The sequence below is a fragment of the Gouania willdenowi genome, chromosome 21, assembly GCF_900634775.1.
Source record: "Gouania willdenowi chromosome 21, fGouWil2.1, whole genome shotgun sequence".
Lineage (NCBI taxonomy): Eukaryota > Metazoa > Chordata > Actinopteri > Blenniiformes > Gobiesocidae > Gouania > Gouania willdenowi.
In genome coordinates, this window is record NC_041064.1 from 17,363,210 (window position 1) to 17,379,995 (window position 16,786).

Genomic DNA, 16,786 nt, shown 5'->3' on the forward strand with positions numbered 1-16,786 from the left:
TCTCCCCAAAGTCAAGTGTTCGACGGGGCTTAATCTGCGGTTTACAAAGGCACTTCTTTGAGCACCTCCGATAGATTTGTCTGTTGGAAGCGGTATTTACACGAGAAAACTGTGTGAGATTTATTCACTGCTTTATTCTCAAATTAAATGGAGGCAGGTTTTAATCATCCCGATGGGGGAAATAGAGTCACTGTGGCAGAACAGTGAAATGAGATGCAAAGAGGACAATGGAGTATAAATAAGAAGTCGGTTAATTGAATCACATAAACCCTTTCAACATAAGTGCAGAACAGAGGAAGGAGTGACAGGGAAGATCATTATTGATTTATTGTTACAATAAAGGAAGTCAGTAACTCCTTTTTGTCATAGACTTAAATAAGATCCCTCCTATAATAGATCGACTTTTTGATATGGTTTTTAGAAAGTAGTAATAATTACCTCATCCACATTGCTGTTAGGTCAGAGGATAATTCAATCTCTTTCATCAAACCTGGAAACACAAATGGACATAAACTAGGTCTGCATGTGACCACAAGGATATTATTGTTCGAATAAGGGATTTTCAAAGTGTTGTCCGTTGAAAAGTTGACATAGTACCGGTACTTGTCAAAGATTTGCACAATCTATCAACTTAACCACTTTGGTACCAAACTTCCGACCAAATAGAAGTGTGTGATATTCAGCAAATAGGCGCGTCTGTTAGTTATCAGTTTAGTTTTTGTAGAGCCATAGTTTAATGGTTGGAATTAGGGCTGCTCGATTATAGAAACAATAATAATCACGATTATTTTAGTCAGAATTCAAATCACGATTATTCAAATGATTATTTGCCATAGTGATAGGCTGCTATTACCGATTTTTACGTGAGTCGGCATCGGCCGACGAGGGCTGCTGTGTTCGCCGATCCGCATAAGTTACAGAGAGCAGAAATATTTTTTACTTTAAAAACAACTGTTTTTAATATTTGTTAAATATTTTTTACTTTAAAAACAACTGTTTTTAATATTTGTTAAATATTTTTTACTTGTTGTTCTACCTCACCTTTTTTACTTGTACCATTTGTTATCATCATTGTGTAGAAAATTGTCAGTTTGTGTCAGTCATCGGCTAAGGCTGATCCATAAAAATCCATATCGGTCTATCCCTACTTTGTCAACCAAAAAGTTATTTATTTTTGTACAAAACAATGTAAAATATATTCATTAAACATAAATAAAATCCTTCAAACACATAAATCAAGTATGCTCACTTTTGCACAAAACAAAACACTTCTTGTGCGTGATGTGTCTTTGCTCTAGGTTTTCATTATCAAACCCAAAGTGTTCCCATAGAAGAGAATATGACTTGCCTTGCTTGTTTACCAAGTGTTTTTGCTGCGTTTCTTCTGCCATGTTTCAAGGCCGCTGGCAACAACTGTCCTTGTGTCGGCCTGTAGGCGAGGCTAGCTTTGAGAGGGGCGGGGCAGAGGGGAGGAGCTTGCATGCGTGTGCATTAAACAACTCAAAGTTAGTATTTATAATAGTTTTTCCCTTGAGTAAAACGTAAATCGTTCGTTTTATTTAGCAAATGAAACTTATGTATGATTTAAAAAATAAAAAATAAAAAAATTAGAATAATTGTAATCGTTGAGTGTAATCAAAATTGTAATCGAATTTCGATGAATCGTACATTCTTCAAAGTAAAATTGACTATTTGTGTCTGTGTTTGTCTGGAAGTGGCTGTAATATGTAATATGAGGACAGTCAGACTATTCATTTTTCCCCCGGTGGACAAACGGCTCAGTGAGGACAGTGTGTCCCACATGACTAACGGCTGCTCACAGACAGAGAACGGCTTCATTAACAGAACAAAAGACAGAGGAACAGATGATTGGGCCACAGATTCGACCTGCTCCATCTCAGCCAATTAATGAAATGATCAGAACACACACACACACACACACACACACTGTAACTGTCAGCTGAGGAAGGGCCGTGAACCTTGTTAAGCTGTATTAAGTAATTTTTCAAATTAAAAGTGTGTACCTGCCTTTCCCTTTTATTGCTTGTGAGATTTAGAACGGCTGCGTGCATGTGTGGGTCTGAGTCTGATCAAGCCGTTAATTATTTTAATGTCTCTGCATTTAATTACCACACGCTGTAAAAGTGAAAGTGGACGTGTGTGCCTGCGTGCGTTGCTGGGAGGTCAAAGGTGAACAGTTGCCTCGTAGCCTCTGCTGTGAGATTTTCTGACGTCCACCCTGACAATTATTGTGCTTTTCTGAGCACAAAAAGACAAAACATGTGCTACATAACATTCATTAACAGCTGTTGGCTGGAATAATTAATTAACTAAAGTTAACAGATGTAAAAACTGGCAGTTTTCTCCTTTAACTCCGAATAATAACCCAAAGATAATTAACCCACCATACGCCCACACAATGGTGTGACGTGCATTATAAAGGAACAACTGTGTTCTTCCCTGGCACTCGTTACAGAGCTGTTATCTGATTGGATGAAGCAATCAGCTCCCAGCACGATTTATTCCCGTCTGTTCACCGTTTCATTCATTCATCCATACTTAAGTGAGCTTTAGCTGACTGTATTTCTTTGCGGTGGTCGAGGTTCAGCGTGACCTGGCTTCTGCACACGGGCAGATCGCTCAAAAACAATGAATGTGTTTGCCCCAGAATATCAAACAGCTGCTGCACAGACAGTTCTCATTTTCACAGCTGCATGTCAAACTTGCCGGTTTATTTGGTTTTAGTTTGTACATTTAGTGAGATTTATGCAATTGGGTCCAGTGACCTGGCTTTCGCATATACAGTAGGGAGTTTCAAAAATGCCTGTTGGGAGGAACGTAAGCTGGTTAATGCATGCATACACTGTGCGGTTTTTGGCCCATTTTGAGCCGATTTTCGACTCGTGCGTCTATTTTGTGGGATTGTTGCGAGTTTCTGCTAGATCGTGTGTCCAGCCGCTCCTACAGTTGAAGCAGTGCCACGACCCAGCTTACCTCAAACTCTCACGCTGCGCACGCGCGAACACCGTAGGACCGCTGTAAAATTGACGGATCGTACCACGTCTGTCCTGCCAGTTCCTGGTCCATCACGTTGCTTTTTGCTGAGATTTGCAAGTGTCTCTCCACTTCCGGGTTCTTGTTCTTCGGCTGTTTTAATGGCTACACTTCAGAGTTCTTCTTCTTCTAATTTGTACGTCGCATTTTCCGGAAACAAGACCCCGACGTGTCGTGTATGAATGTTCAGTGTGAGCAGTCAGGTTGTGTCGGAACATGCATCGTGAGCTGCGCACATTCAGACTCTGCACACGAGTCTGAGCTGGAGCTGAGTACGAACGATTAAAAAAATTGCACAGTGTATCCCAGCCTTTACACACATAAGATATAGGTTTTCTAAATCAGAAGTAAATATTTTTACAGACCCCACACGGGAAGATAAGAAATCAAGAAATCATTGTGTGCTCCGATGATCTAAACACAGCAAACAGGAAATCAAACGAGATCTAACAACGTTTTCTGATGCTGCGTTCCAAGAAACTTGGAACTCGGGATTTTCTGACTTTCTTTTTGAATAACACCACTTGAAGTCAGTGCTCCTACTCGGTGAAGATGGGGGAAAAAAATGGGTCAGCCATGTTTGAGATGAAGATTGAAATTTTCAACCTGGAAATGCTGGGTTTTCGACTTGCCTTTGAACGCAACATTACGTGTTTCACAGTCAGCTCGCTTCTTGATTGTTCCACATCATAAATCACATCACGACTCGGGAGTTGTCGGCTTTTCACAAACTCTTAATGTTTGGTCTTGAATATTGAACAAGTTAAATCAAACAAAAAAAATATATTTACAGAATTCAAAACAAATCAAACAAATTCACTCTTAACACATCTCAGACCACAGGATAATCTTATAAAACATAAAATAATCCGCCGTTATCATCTTTTGTTGGATAGGCAGCCCGAGTGTCTTAATGTGTGTACCCTGCTTTAGGAAGGTAAAACATAGAAACCAAAGACCAAACAAAAACGTTCAGCCTCCATCCATTCATTCATTCTTTAACAGCGTGATGCTCCCGCTACTCATACACAATATTAATAACTTCAGAGTGCGGTCAGAATGCAGACACACAGGCAGGACATGGTGCAGGCTTTGGCGCCAGGCTGATGACTATACCCTACACTCCAAGCACCAAGATGTGTTGATCGGTAAGAGGCTTATGTGTGAAGTCTTCTCCCTTGCGTTCAGCTCACCATCTCCAGCATCACACTTGTAATTTTATCAGTCGTTTTCTCACGGTTTTGATGCTGTGTTGTAACACGACTGATAGGGGTTGGATGGAAATCATAGTTTGCATTACAGTAGAGCAATAACCCATCCAGGGTTGGGGTCAATTATAATTGTAATCGCGTGATTGGTAATTAATTAAAATTATGACGTAATCGGAATTGAATTGTAATTGAGTTCACTTAATTGACTTTATAATTAGCATGGAAATTCTATAAAAACTGCAATTGATCTAAAACACAAACCTGTGGAACCATGTTACAGTTCTATGGATTACAAATGTGTAGTTAATTATTTAAATTTGTATCATATCAAGTGTTCCCACCACCTGTCATTTCTCTTTAGGATCATTTTACTATTTAAAAAAAAATAATTAAAATTAGGGGTATACTGACAGAAAAAAGGCTCAGACGCCCACACCAAAAATATTAAAACCAATATTTTCATTGATTAGGAAGCATAACAAAGTAACCAAGAGATGAAAAACAAATTAGATGATAGATTTTTTTTGTGTGTATTTTACAGCTTATTTAAGACATGGGTCAAACTGACCTGTTATCATAGGAGACGCTAACAGAAAGCTAACACAAGAGGAAGGCTACGTTTTATGGGGTTATTAATTAAAGGTTCAATAATTGTGATCAATTGTAACTGAACTTTAGTAATTGAGAATGTAATTGTAATTGTAATTGACTTCCAGGGAAAAATAAGATTGGTCATTTTAATTCTAATTGCATGTCACCATAATCGTAATTGAACACGGATAATTTAAGACATAATTGTAATTGAAAAATGTAATTGAATCCAACCCTGAAGCCATCAGAAGTCCAAACAGTCAGAATAGATGCCCAACTGGCACATACACCCATTCCTAATGAGTTCTGATTCATTCGTTCATTCTACATGTCCAACAAATCAAAAATGTCCATTGCTGTAAAGTGAAGTGAAATAAGGAACGGGAAGGAAGGGAAAGAGGAAACAAAACTGCAGAGTGAGGTGAAGAGAAGGAAGGCGGCCATGTGACCTTTGCTTTATGAATGAGGCAGAGGAGAAAGATGTGTGTGAGGGAGGAAAGGAGAGTGTGGGCGTTTATAAAGGTGAGGAGGAGGAGGAGGTGATGGAGAATTTGTGGCTCACAAGCATGAAAAGATGGAGAGAATGGATAGAAGATAGAAAGAGAGAGAGGGAGGGAGGGAGGGAGGGAGAGCAGTTACACAGCAGGAGTGTCTGAGTGCTCGCCTCCATCAGAGGCTGTTGATTAAAATTTCATTGGTTGAGGCTAGAGGTCGGAGGTGATGCACGGCGTGTGTGCGTTTCCCTCTTTCTGTGTGTGTGTTTCTCTCATTGCTTTTTTTTGTGTTTCTTTGTCTCCATCTCTTGAGTTCACTGCTGTTTAATTGGCTCTCAGCTGTTTCCCTGACCTCTTTTTTATTTCCATCTCGTTTTTTTTTTTTTTTTAGTTTTAGATTAAACCCAACAATTTGCTTGGGAGAGGATGAATGCAATACCATTTGTGTAGAATTTAATGATGTGTTTCTTTAAAATGCACTTTGGCAACATCAAACCTAATCAGGACTTTGGCTTCGAGGGTTTCTTTTTGTGTTCCGTCTAATGTAGAAACACAGAGGAACGCACTTAAAAGAAAACCTTTCTTTGTACCTAAATGTTTTATTATGTCCTGATATCTGTGTCTGTACCTTGTTCCTGTGATAGTTTGAAATAAATTGCAGATTAAGGGTGGATGATATGGCTTTAAAGAGGTTTTAATGACACTATCTAAAGTTTACAGCAGAGGATGTGGTTCAGGGGCCACAGATATATAAATCAAAGCCGGCAGATCTAAAAAAAAAAGAAGCTTATCCTAGATAGGAAACATGTGAAATTCTTAAAATATTGCAGCCCATGTATATCATTTACATACATACAGATCACAGGCAATCTAAAATATGCAGGGATTTATTTAAAGAAGAGTGATTCCATGTGCAAAATCATTCTGTAGGCAGAATTGGTTTCTCTGTTGGACTTTATTGATCCGAAAGGCCTTTATATTGACGTGCCTGCTAAGGAGAATTGTTAGGTTTATTTTTACCAATATAATTTGGCAAAACATTGATCTGTTTATTTCATTTTTCACTTTAAGGTTCAGATTTTTTTCAGCATTTGGTGTAAATCATTAGTCGGGACATTTGTTGTTAATGCTTGATCTTGGACTTCCTAAAGCCAAATACAATGTGTTGGTTTTCTGCTCATCCACAGCTGGTACTGTTTTTTTTTGGTTCTTATTGCACAACAATTGAGCCGCTGATCAAAGAGGCAACTTTACACTCAGTCGGTCTTTGTCGCGGCTACAGCTTGACCCATGTTGGGTTTGTCCAGACTGACCTTCGCTCACATCCAAGTCTGCCTCATCATCCCATCAGGTCTCGCCTCCATTAACCTCTTTTTATTGAAGCTTCCTCCAGCTTTTCACATCCGTCCCCGTGGGATTGTCCGCCTGTGGAGGTGCCTTTTCAATCAGAGCAAAGTGAGATGGAAGCTAAACATGCGGGTTTACACAAACACAACGCCATCATTTAAAGTGGTTTCTTTAATAGCAGCTATAACACGGGAACCATTTTCTTTGTGCTTCTAGGATGTTTAATGAGAACAAGTATGTATAGAAGATTGGTTAATTCCAACAAAAGAAAGATTGTTAATCAAAGAGGAAGTGCAAAGAATAAATGGATCTCTGAGGAAACACAAAGAAAGATCAGCAGGAACACATGGAGACAGGTTCACGTAGGCTAATTCTACAACAAGTTGATGTTTTGAGTATCTGTGTAATATATGTTTTACAATTACAGTTGCTTTTAAAGTGCATTGGTTCCTTAAGTGTTTGCTTTGGTCTGAATGTTAAATTTCAAATTTCTCTAGCTTAGAAATCTATGAAGTAGGGCTTCACAGTTAATCAAATTTTAATTGTGATCATGATTTTGGTCGACACGATTAAATTAACCTGATCGTCTGCAATATTTACATTTATTTTCTTATTTTTATATTTTAATGAATTTAAGCAAAATGAACAACACATGCAATATTTATATTTAAAAATACTGACTCTGCATTCTTTAATAATGCATTTATTCAGTTAGCCTTTGGTAAATTTTAAATACTATTTATTTATTTGTATAATTCTTATTTAAAGCTTCATTTTGCACTGTGAACTGTACACATATTGTTTGTTTAAAAACACAGCTTTTTTTTCCAACATGATAAATAATTGTGATTATAATCCTGATTACATTATTAATCAAAATAATCCTGAATACCATTTTGGCCATAATCGTCCAGCCCTACAATGAAGGCACAGAAATAACTGAGGATCTGCAGAGATCACATGAGGGTATTGGAAACTGTAGGATTGATTGTTGGAAGGAAAGGTAGTGTGAGTTGGTCCCTGTCCAGCAGGTTGATTTAGGCTCATTACTGCAGCTGGCTCTGTATCCGGTGCAGAGCATGAGGGAAGCATTGTTTCCATAGACACTGTTTATAGGATATCCAAAGTACAGGCTCCATTATTTATACGGACATATGGTGAAATGTATTTTATGTCACCCCTTTAACGTTTCGCTTTAGGATTCCAAGTTTTTTTTTTTATTCAATCAAAAAGAAATGTAGTTTGTGTGTTTCGTGGGGAAAAAAACATTTTTGTAGTTCAGGAATTTGTTGAAGATATGAATAGGGTTTGGTATCGGTTGGGTTTTTTCTGATGCCGGAGCCTACTCTGTATTTTTTAAACGGTTCCGGTTCTCAAACGGATACTTAAATAAATGATACCGGTGCACCAAAATGCTTAGTATCATTTACGTCAGAACCAGTGCCATATTGGTACCGCGTTTTGGTTCCCAACCCTAGGTATGGAAACTACTGCTCATCTGATTTGTCTCAGTCTTCTCTTATTTAAAGCTGTGTAGCATTCAGCAAGAGTTTGCATTGCTAAGCTAATAAGAGGGACGCTAAGCTAAACTGCTAGCTGAAAGCGCAGGTAAATAGAGATCTACGACATTGTCAATTGTCCTGGAGGGAGTCATATATAGTCTCCATTACATCTGACGTCTTTAAGGAGATTTAAAAGGAAATTGGAGCGCTAAGAGAAAGGAATAGCAATGCCTCCCTCCACTATGATCTGATTTACTCCAGCGTGCCGTAGCTGGTTCCCATTTGTAGTTGCTCGTACATCTGTTATTCACACACATCAGTTAGAAGACATTAAGCTCTTCTCACCCTTACAAACATTCACACTCGGTGTACACAACCGCATCAGCAAATTAAGTGAATAAAGAGGCTCTTTTTGCTTTTTCATTTGAGTGGCTAATTAAGCATCAGAGCCTGCTGTGTGGAGAGAGGAAGATCCATCATGAGGTAGAGCTTCAAAGACGACTTTATGGAAGCCAAAGGCTTTAATTAGGACCTATTTGTAGGAGACAGCCCAGAGAAAAAAAAAAAACATTATTTGAAGGCAAAGGCTTATAGGCGTGGAGGGAAAATAAACACGTTTGAATGCACGCAGAAAGAAAAAAAAAGAGGAATGTAGTGAAAGAATTAGACCAAAGACTGAAAAGCTGTGAACGGAAACACACAGTGAAGCATCAGCGATCTGTTGTGGGCGGTTGAGGGGGTTTACATAAAACCAGCTGTCACTCAGCTATTTCTCACAAATGTACTTCTGCTTTTAGGCATCATGCCATGCCAACAATCGTGTATGTAAACCAATAAGTATCATTGATTTACACTAGTAGCATATATCTATCTAAGTACGATATATTTCCAGGCACTCTGTGCAGTTTATTTTTAGTCTGTACTGCAGTTTCATTCTTGCAGGCTTTGGTAAACCTTATATGACCGACGATCAGAACTGTCCTTAAGCGCCATTTTGTGCCAGCCAGCTCACCCTAAATGACTCGCAGTGAGGGAATCAGCGGAAGAGTGTTTTTGTTTCTGAAAATCTCTTTCAGAAGCCAAAGAACAAAGATTTGATCTCAAACTTAGACAATATGTACAAAACGTGATGCTGTGCACCCAAAACAAATCAACAGTAAAACAGTCAGACCCAAATATGATCATATTTTACTATCCACAGTATAACAGTCATTTTTAAACCAGTTTTTCAGTATAAAGTTGCAATGACAAAACAACAAATAGTAATTTCTCTAAATCCAGCACAAAACTGAAATAAAACTAATTTCGCTCCAAAGCATGTGACTTTGTGACAATCAGGCCAATAGATTTTAATTTAATTTAATTCCTTAACAAGACACCAGACCCTGTGCATATACGGTGTGGTTCTGGTATTACACTCAAACATGTGACAATTAGCTTCAGCTCTTTTTACAACCACATATCCCTGAATTCACCAATTAAATCCTACTTTATGAGAATAATACCTGGACAGATGATAAATGTTGCTGCTACTGCTACATCTGTCTGCTTTTCATTTGAAAAAATGTCTCGATGCAATGAGTTCTTATGATTTTAGTGTGTCAAACGATCAGGATACTGAACTATTAGTGGTTAAAGCCAGGGTTTGCAGCTCTGTTTCTGTGTAAATGTATAGAGTTTATTAATACAATCATGATACAGGTTAATTTTACCCTTGTGATGATGGTAATTGCAATAGTAGAGCTGGATATCGTTTAAAACTTCTCATCACCGGCAGCTTCACTTCAATACCGGTTCCTGATCAATACTTTTTTCATTACCAATTTTATTCCTTATAATTATAAACAATATAATTAAACAATACAGTTTGTACACATTTTAAATAAACTGATTCTAATGATGTAATCACACAAAAGGACAAAAGGGAACATTTATTCATGCTAAACAAAATAAAACACACACTCCTTGTGCTGTCTATGTAATACATTGTAAGTTGGGATCAATGCTGTTTCCTGGTGAGATTGTGTGTTTTGGCCTAACACTGTTGCCGTAGTAACTAAGTTTTTTTATTTTCGGCTTGAAAAAACATATGCTTGTGAATATGTATAAGTGTACTGTTTGATAACACTCCTAATACTGTGTTTGTGAAAGTTAAGCATAAACGGTGTGTTATATGAATCACAGCTGATCGCGGTAAATGTTAGCATGTGCATATACATGGGTTTTCCCCATAGATGTTAGCATGAAGCTAGCGGACTTTTTGTATAGTTTGATTTTCTATTTATGAGAACACTAATATTTATTTGTATGTTCAGTTTACAGTGTTTCCTGAGTAAAGACTCTAAGCGGATCTACTGAATAAAAGTCTTTCTTGGAAAAAAAAAAAAAAGAAATAATATTTTAGATTTTTAAAAAATAGATTTTTTAAATTGATTCAGAATTGTGGAGATTAGAATCGCGATTCTTATGCAAATCGATTTTTTTCCCCCCTCCACCCCTATGCCTAACCCAGGTGTAAGGTTACACGTGTGATTAACTTCTAGGTACCACAAATTGGAAACGTAGGACAGATACCAGGTAGTATGGAAGCATTTCGGTCGGTGCCATAAAATAACCAAACTTCAGCGCACAGTCCTATGCAATAGTAATCTTTCTCTTTAGGCAGAGGGACATGTGTTGCTAAAAGTGAAAACTCAAACTCCACCTACACCCAATGGTTGACAAAGGTTATACAAAGTTCATCGAATGGACCGACTTGGCCAAACCTCTAGTTGAACATTCTAGAGTTTGGTGCTTCTAGTGGCCTTCATCCAGTCAACTATATGTGGAGCAGATCATTAGTGAAAGTGTCGCTTCACAGAGTCGTGTAAATGGCTTAATTCCACTGCCGTCCTGATGGAAATGTCGGTAATAGCTGCACTACTGTTGGGGTGTAAACACAGACGGAGCTTTTCCTGTTGAACCCACTTCACTCTGTTTGTCGAGCTCTGTCCTCGATGATCCTTTGTCTGTCAAAAGCTCTTAGCACTTCCATCTACAGCCCAGTGCTCCTGCATTCATTATTAATGTGTCTCTGTGGGATAAGTACACACACACATACACACACGCACGCACACACACACTAACACAGAACCAGCACTTGCACATCATTGGTTGCTATTTTAAAAAAGGGACACTCAATGAAAAAGTGAAATGCAGAAAGACAACATGTGATACAGTAGAGGAAAATCCATTTTACTTGATTTCATCGGTTCAGTGTGAAACCATAGCTGGTCACATGAACACCACGCACACACCTAATATCTGTTTTCTAAGTAAACAAACGTTGGATCTATATTTAGACATTTGCTGCTTTTGGATCAAATGCATTACATACGTACAGCAACTTTTAACTACATGACTTCATAAACTTACATTATTGGACCAAGCATCTCGAAAGAGCGTGAAATGAACACTACCAACTGTGTAAATACTCAATGAGATATGAAAACATGTTATATTGACTCATAGCCTGGGTTTCAATCAACTGCAGCTTTCATGTACCATGAAATAGTTGAGCTGTATGGTGGGTTTGCATGTTCTCTTCATCACAGTGTCACATCATGTATCTTCAGTCAATTGAACTTACTCAGATTTAATAGGTGCACCATTATTAAACAGTAGTTTACTGGGTGAAAGTAAACAAACTCGTAAATAACCTACAGGCTTACATACCACTGCAGCTCCTTTGCATCCATTATTACAGTTGAGCAACTCCAGTAGCAGTTTATAAGTGTAAGACTCACTCAACAGTTTTATTAACTCACTTTATTTTATTCCTCCTTAACGAAGTTCTGCACTTCTTTTGCTGCTTTCGCATAAATCCTGCCTTGGATGAATTACGAGTAGGAAAGAGTCGTAAAACACCCCGTCGAAGAAAAGGAAGAGCGCATAGAGAAAAGAGGGTAGAGAGCTTTAAATCCATCACTCCCATCCATCCATAGATGTTGTGGTGAGCTCTTCTAACAGCAAGAAGGCCTTGGTTTGATTTGTTCTCCTGTTTTGTGAGTTTGTTCTGGCTTCACGTGTTCTGAAGAAGTTAGTGTGATTGAAAATATTCACAGTTTAAGACACACTTATGTTAATCTGGGCAGAGAGATTCACTTTACTGTTAGTTATTACAGTGATCTTTTGTTTTCCGTCTACTTCATTATTAAAATGATGTAGATCTCAGATTTAGTCTGATTGTACCCACCATGGTACCCCAGTGTACAGAATACTATAAAATATTGATTAAGTGGCAAAAATGAATACAAACAGTTAATTTGAATGAAAATGCATGTTAAATGCCTGCTGTTGGTCATGGTTTATACATTTTATAGCAGTACCACAGGAGTTATACTGGCTCCAAACGGTTATACTGACTCTGAGGGGTGTTACTGACTCCGTTGAGTTATTCTGATTCTGAGGGGTTATATTAATTCCGACGAGTAATTCTGACGGAGAGGGTTTAAAATGATAGTTACACTGACTCCAAGGGGTTATTCTGATTTAGGGGGGTTATACTGAGGGATTTACTGACTTTAAGCGGTAATACTAACTCCGAGGAGTTCAGCTTATGCATCCTCATTTGCATTGTTTGGGAGGAAGTGCAGTTTTAGTTATTATTATTATCATTGGAATAAATAAATACATAGGGCGTACTACAAACACTGTGCATGCATTCTCTGTGCATGTGCAGTGTGGGGTCTTATTTGACCTTATATGACCTTTATCCATATGGTGGGGGATAGAGCATGGGAGCAGAAGGCACACACACACACACACACACACACACGCTGCAGGTCCAACATGTCATTGCTACCTGGTATCTGTGGTTGTGTACAAGGAACAGGAGAAGGCGAAGGTCATGTTTGTGATGTCAGAGGCGTTGCACTAGCTGCTGCTGGCCGTGTCACGTCTCCTGCACTGCTCAGGGCTTCCTCTGTCCTTGTCATCACGCCCACATACAGTCCTCAGCATCTGTCCAAATTCTGCCAGGAGACACAAAGACATTGAATAATGTGCAGCACACAGGCATTACTGTTTCAGCTGATGCATCTGCAAAGTAATAACAATCAATATTATTATTCTTGTGAAACTTAAACACTGCAATAAAAGAAGGTTCTTGGTGTTTTTTTATCACTACAAATAGTGTTGGCATTTGTTTTATACATCGCAGTAACGGTGACTGTTCTAGTCTGTGGTACAGTAAAAAAAAAATAGATTTTCTTTGAAATATAATCACTTGATAATGTTAAACTTTAAAATATTATGAGACAAACCGAACAAAGACCAAATCAAGAGAAAAGGCTAACTAGAAGGTTTGGTCCCGGCATAACTTTTGCTTTAACAAAAGATGTGGTTAAAGGGTTTCTGAACATACAAGCTTATCGTTTTCAAGTTGTCTTATGAAGCTATGTATTCACCCCCAAAGACAAATCTTTAGATTATATTCAAATGCAAATGTGAATCTTGAAGAAGAAATGTTCTGTTAAGAAAATTAAATAAACGCAGAATTAAAATGAGATGAAGTTTGAAGTTTATCAGCTCTGGGCAGATGTTGAGACTAAATGTTTAGCATTCTGTGAGTGTACACTCATTGGGTGTAAAGCTGCCGAGCTGGCCTGCTTGTATAGACTGAATCAACCAGCAGGAGCTTTAAAAAAAAGCATTTGTATAGTAGCTGGGTTTTTTTTTTTTTAGACAGAGGTGGAAGGAGCCAGAGGGTCAGGATGAGACCTTTCAGCTGCCAACAGCTTTTGGACAAACACAGGAAATTCACATTCCACGAGGATACAGCAGAGGCTAAACGCTGCAGGCTGGCACCAGAGCCAGGTTGCTGTAAGGAAGTGCTGAGTAGACGGAACATGATCCGGCCTGCTGTCTTCTGAGGGAAAACATGCAAATCGAATCACAAGAAATACCCTGTGGAGCTAAACCCACACCTTTAGGTTTCATCTTGAATCAAAGCTGCTTAAGTATTTTATGAAAGTTTTATAAAACATGAATCAAATGGATTGCAGCCATAAAAAAATGTTATTGGAAAGTTAAGTCTTTATAAGTACCACATACACATCATAAGTTAGAGCTAGTCCTGTGTCAGGACATCATGGCTAAATGTAAAGCTCTGTGTGCTCAATGTTTCATTATGACAATGGTGTAGTGGTCCCTGAAGAAGTGGGGATACTCTCAGTGTTTGCCTTTATTTTAAACAATCTGTTTTATTAAACAGTAAAATGTAAGACGGCAAAATAAAGTTCTAGTTTATTATGAATGTTCTAAAGTAATACTGGCCCACAGACTAGTAAGTGTAAGTGGCAACTATGCGTTATTCCTTAGGACGGACTAGGGAATAATAAGGAATAACAGCTACTCTCTTACCTGGCCAGTCAGTAATTTCTAAGTAAAATGTCTCTTTGAACAGCTGATTCACGCTGTAGTGTGGATCATTGTGTGCTACTATCATAAAATGACTTGATCAGGAGCAGTTTGTAGGTATTACTAGCCACACAAGAAGCCTGAATGAAAATAAAAACACACAAAGACGACTACAAACACACACGAAGAAACAGAGGAATATACAAAACTAAATAAGAAATATACACAAAATGACAACAAAAATGCATTTCTGCTTTTTTGTCTTTCCCTCGCTTTTGGCTTCTGTTCAGTGCCTTACTCACCATGCTGTGTGTAGCTCCTCCCCTTTGCTATATTTACCAACCATGTGCTACTTTTACAATGAACTTAAATGAAATCAGCTCCCATTCAGGAGACGGCTCTCGTTGTTCACTTCAAAGAGTTTGTTCTTCACTCCTGTTTGTTCACGACCAACATGTCACTATTTGGCTCACAGATACTGAATAAAGCACATCAGGGTGCTTTAGAAGTGGTATACACATTGCTGACTGAAAATAACTGGGTATGTAGCGCATACCAGCTCTATATCCTGGACTACTCCAGTGGTTATGAGTGAGTTTGGGGCAGTATTAGAATTTTGTGGTTGGAGCTTCTGCCTCACAGGAAGTAGGGCCTAAGGTTGTAATGTGGCCTGACAATGGACCAACACGCTGCAGTATTGTGGTTGCATTACTTGTTTGACTGGTTCATTGTTTTGTGTCACACGATGCTGTTGTCGTTCTGATCTTGTGTGTTAAAACCAGTAGTAAATTTAAAACTGTTATTCTTTTAGGATATGTATATTTATTTAAGATTCATGATAAAATACTAGATTTCACCACAATAATATTTGTATGAAAATCCCAGCAAAACGTTTTTAAACCTACTTTCCTTCAAAAAAATAACGATACGGCTGCTTTGAGATTTGGTGTCTGAGCATCTGGTTTACATCTGTTTCTCTGTCAAACACTGTTATCATAGCCTCAGCTGTTGCCCTCCGTTTTCACTTTAATCAGGGTTCTTTTCAGTTACATCTGTGTCAAACAGGTGTATGCACTTCACTTTCATCTCTTTAGATCGTGATCTTCTGTTGCTGCTGAATGCGTTTCCTGCTGCATGGCGGGGAAACCTGACTTCCAATAATAACCTGTGCTGTTGGTGGGAAAGATCAAAGAAAGAACAAGATTGAAACAAGCGTTTCGTCTAGACCTCAGAAGCTTGGTCCGCGATTCACCTGCTTTACGAAAACATACAAGTTTCGGCAGAAGAAGCCTTGAGGTTGTGAAAGTAGGTTAGTGACTGAAAGGTTTTTGGCTCAGATCCCTTGAGGCACAGTAGCAGATGCCCTTGACTGAAGGCCAGCAAACCAGCAACTGTTGTTGTTGCTGTTGTACTGCCTGTGACGACTATAGCAGTAAGTGCACAGATGTCCATGTTTTCTCTGCATAAACACCCCGGTTTGGGAATGTTCCCTTATTGCGCTTTCTTTTTCCTTTGCACTGTTTGACTGTCCCTCTTTCCTCTCCTTCCGATCTTGTGATAAAACTTCCATGGCTGGTTGAGTTGGGTGAGCAGAGGGAAACAGGCAAGGCTCCACAGTTCAGGGCTCTGGAGAGCTTGCTCAGGCAGCAGCAATCAATCACAGACTAAATCCCTCCTCTCTCAGGACCGCCGTGTGCCAGGTGACATGGTCAACAGCTGCACAGAATATAAAGCCTGCAGTGCGTATCTGAACACAAATAGCCAATGAACTGGGTCTCTCATGGGCCTGCAGTTTAAAGAAAAGCACTCTCCTCAAACTCTTTCATTCATCATTTGCTCAAAAACTCATTCTTTCCTGACTAAACCTTTCACTTGTATAAATATTGGTTGATTTCACACATTGGGGAAAGCAAAAGTCAATGATTACATGCAGTCTGTTGATTTGCCCTTACAAGTGCTAGATGCCAATACTCCCTATACAAAAAAAAAGTTTGGTCCGCATAACCAGCACTGAGTTGGATTTGTTCCTGATTGGACTCTGGCAGGGCTGCTCTACATCGCTGCTCACTTCATAACTCTTCTTATAGACAGAACATTTAGGCGTAGCTGAGTTAGGACAGGATGGGTCTCTGTTTGCAGATGATGTTCTCCTCTTCTGCTCCATCGAACAGCCTCCAACACTTGCCAA

The 16,786-nt window shown here is 38.8% G+C and overlaps 1 protein-coding gene across 1 annotated transcript in view; it reads left to right on the forward strand.

Moving 5' to 3' along the window:
• The window catches only part of klf7b (Kruppel like factor 7b), an 80,082-nt gene that overhangs the window by 32,742 nt on the left and 30,554 nt on the right, over positions 1 to 16,786 (forward strand). The window lies entirely within an intron of this gene.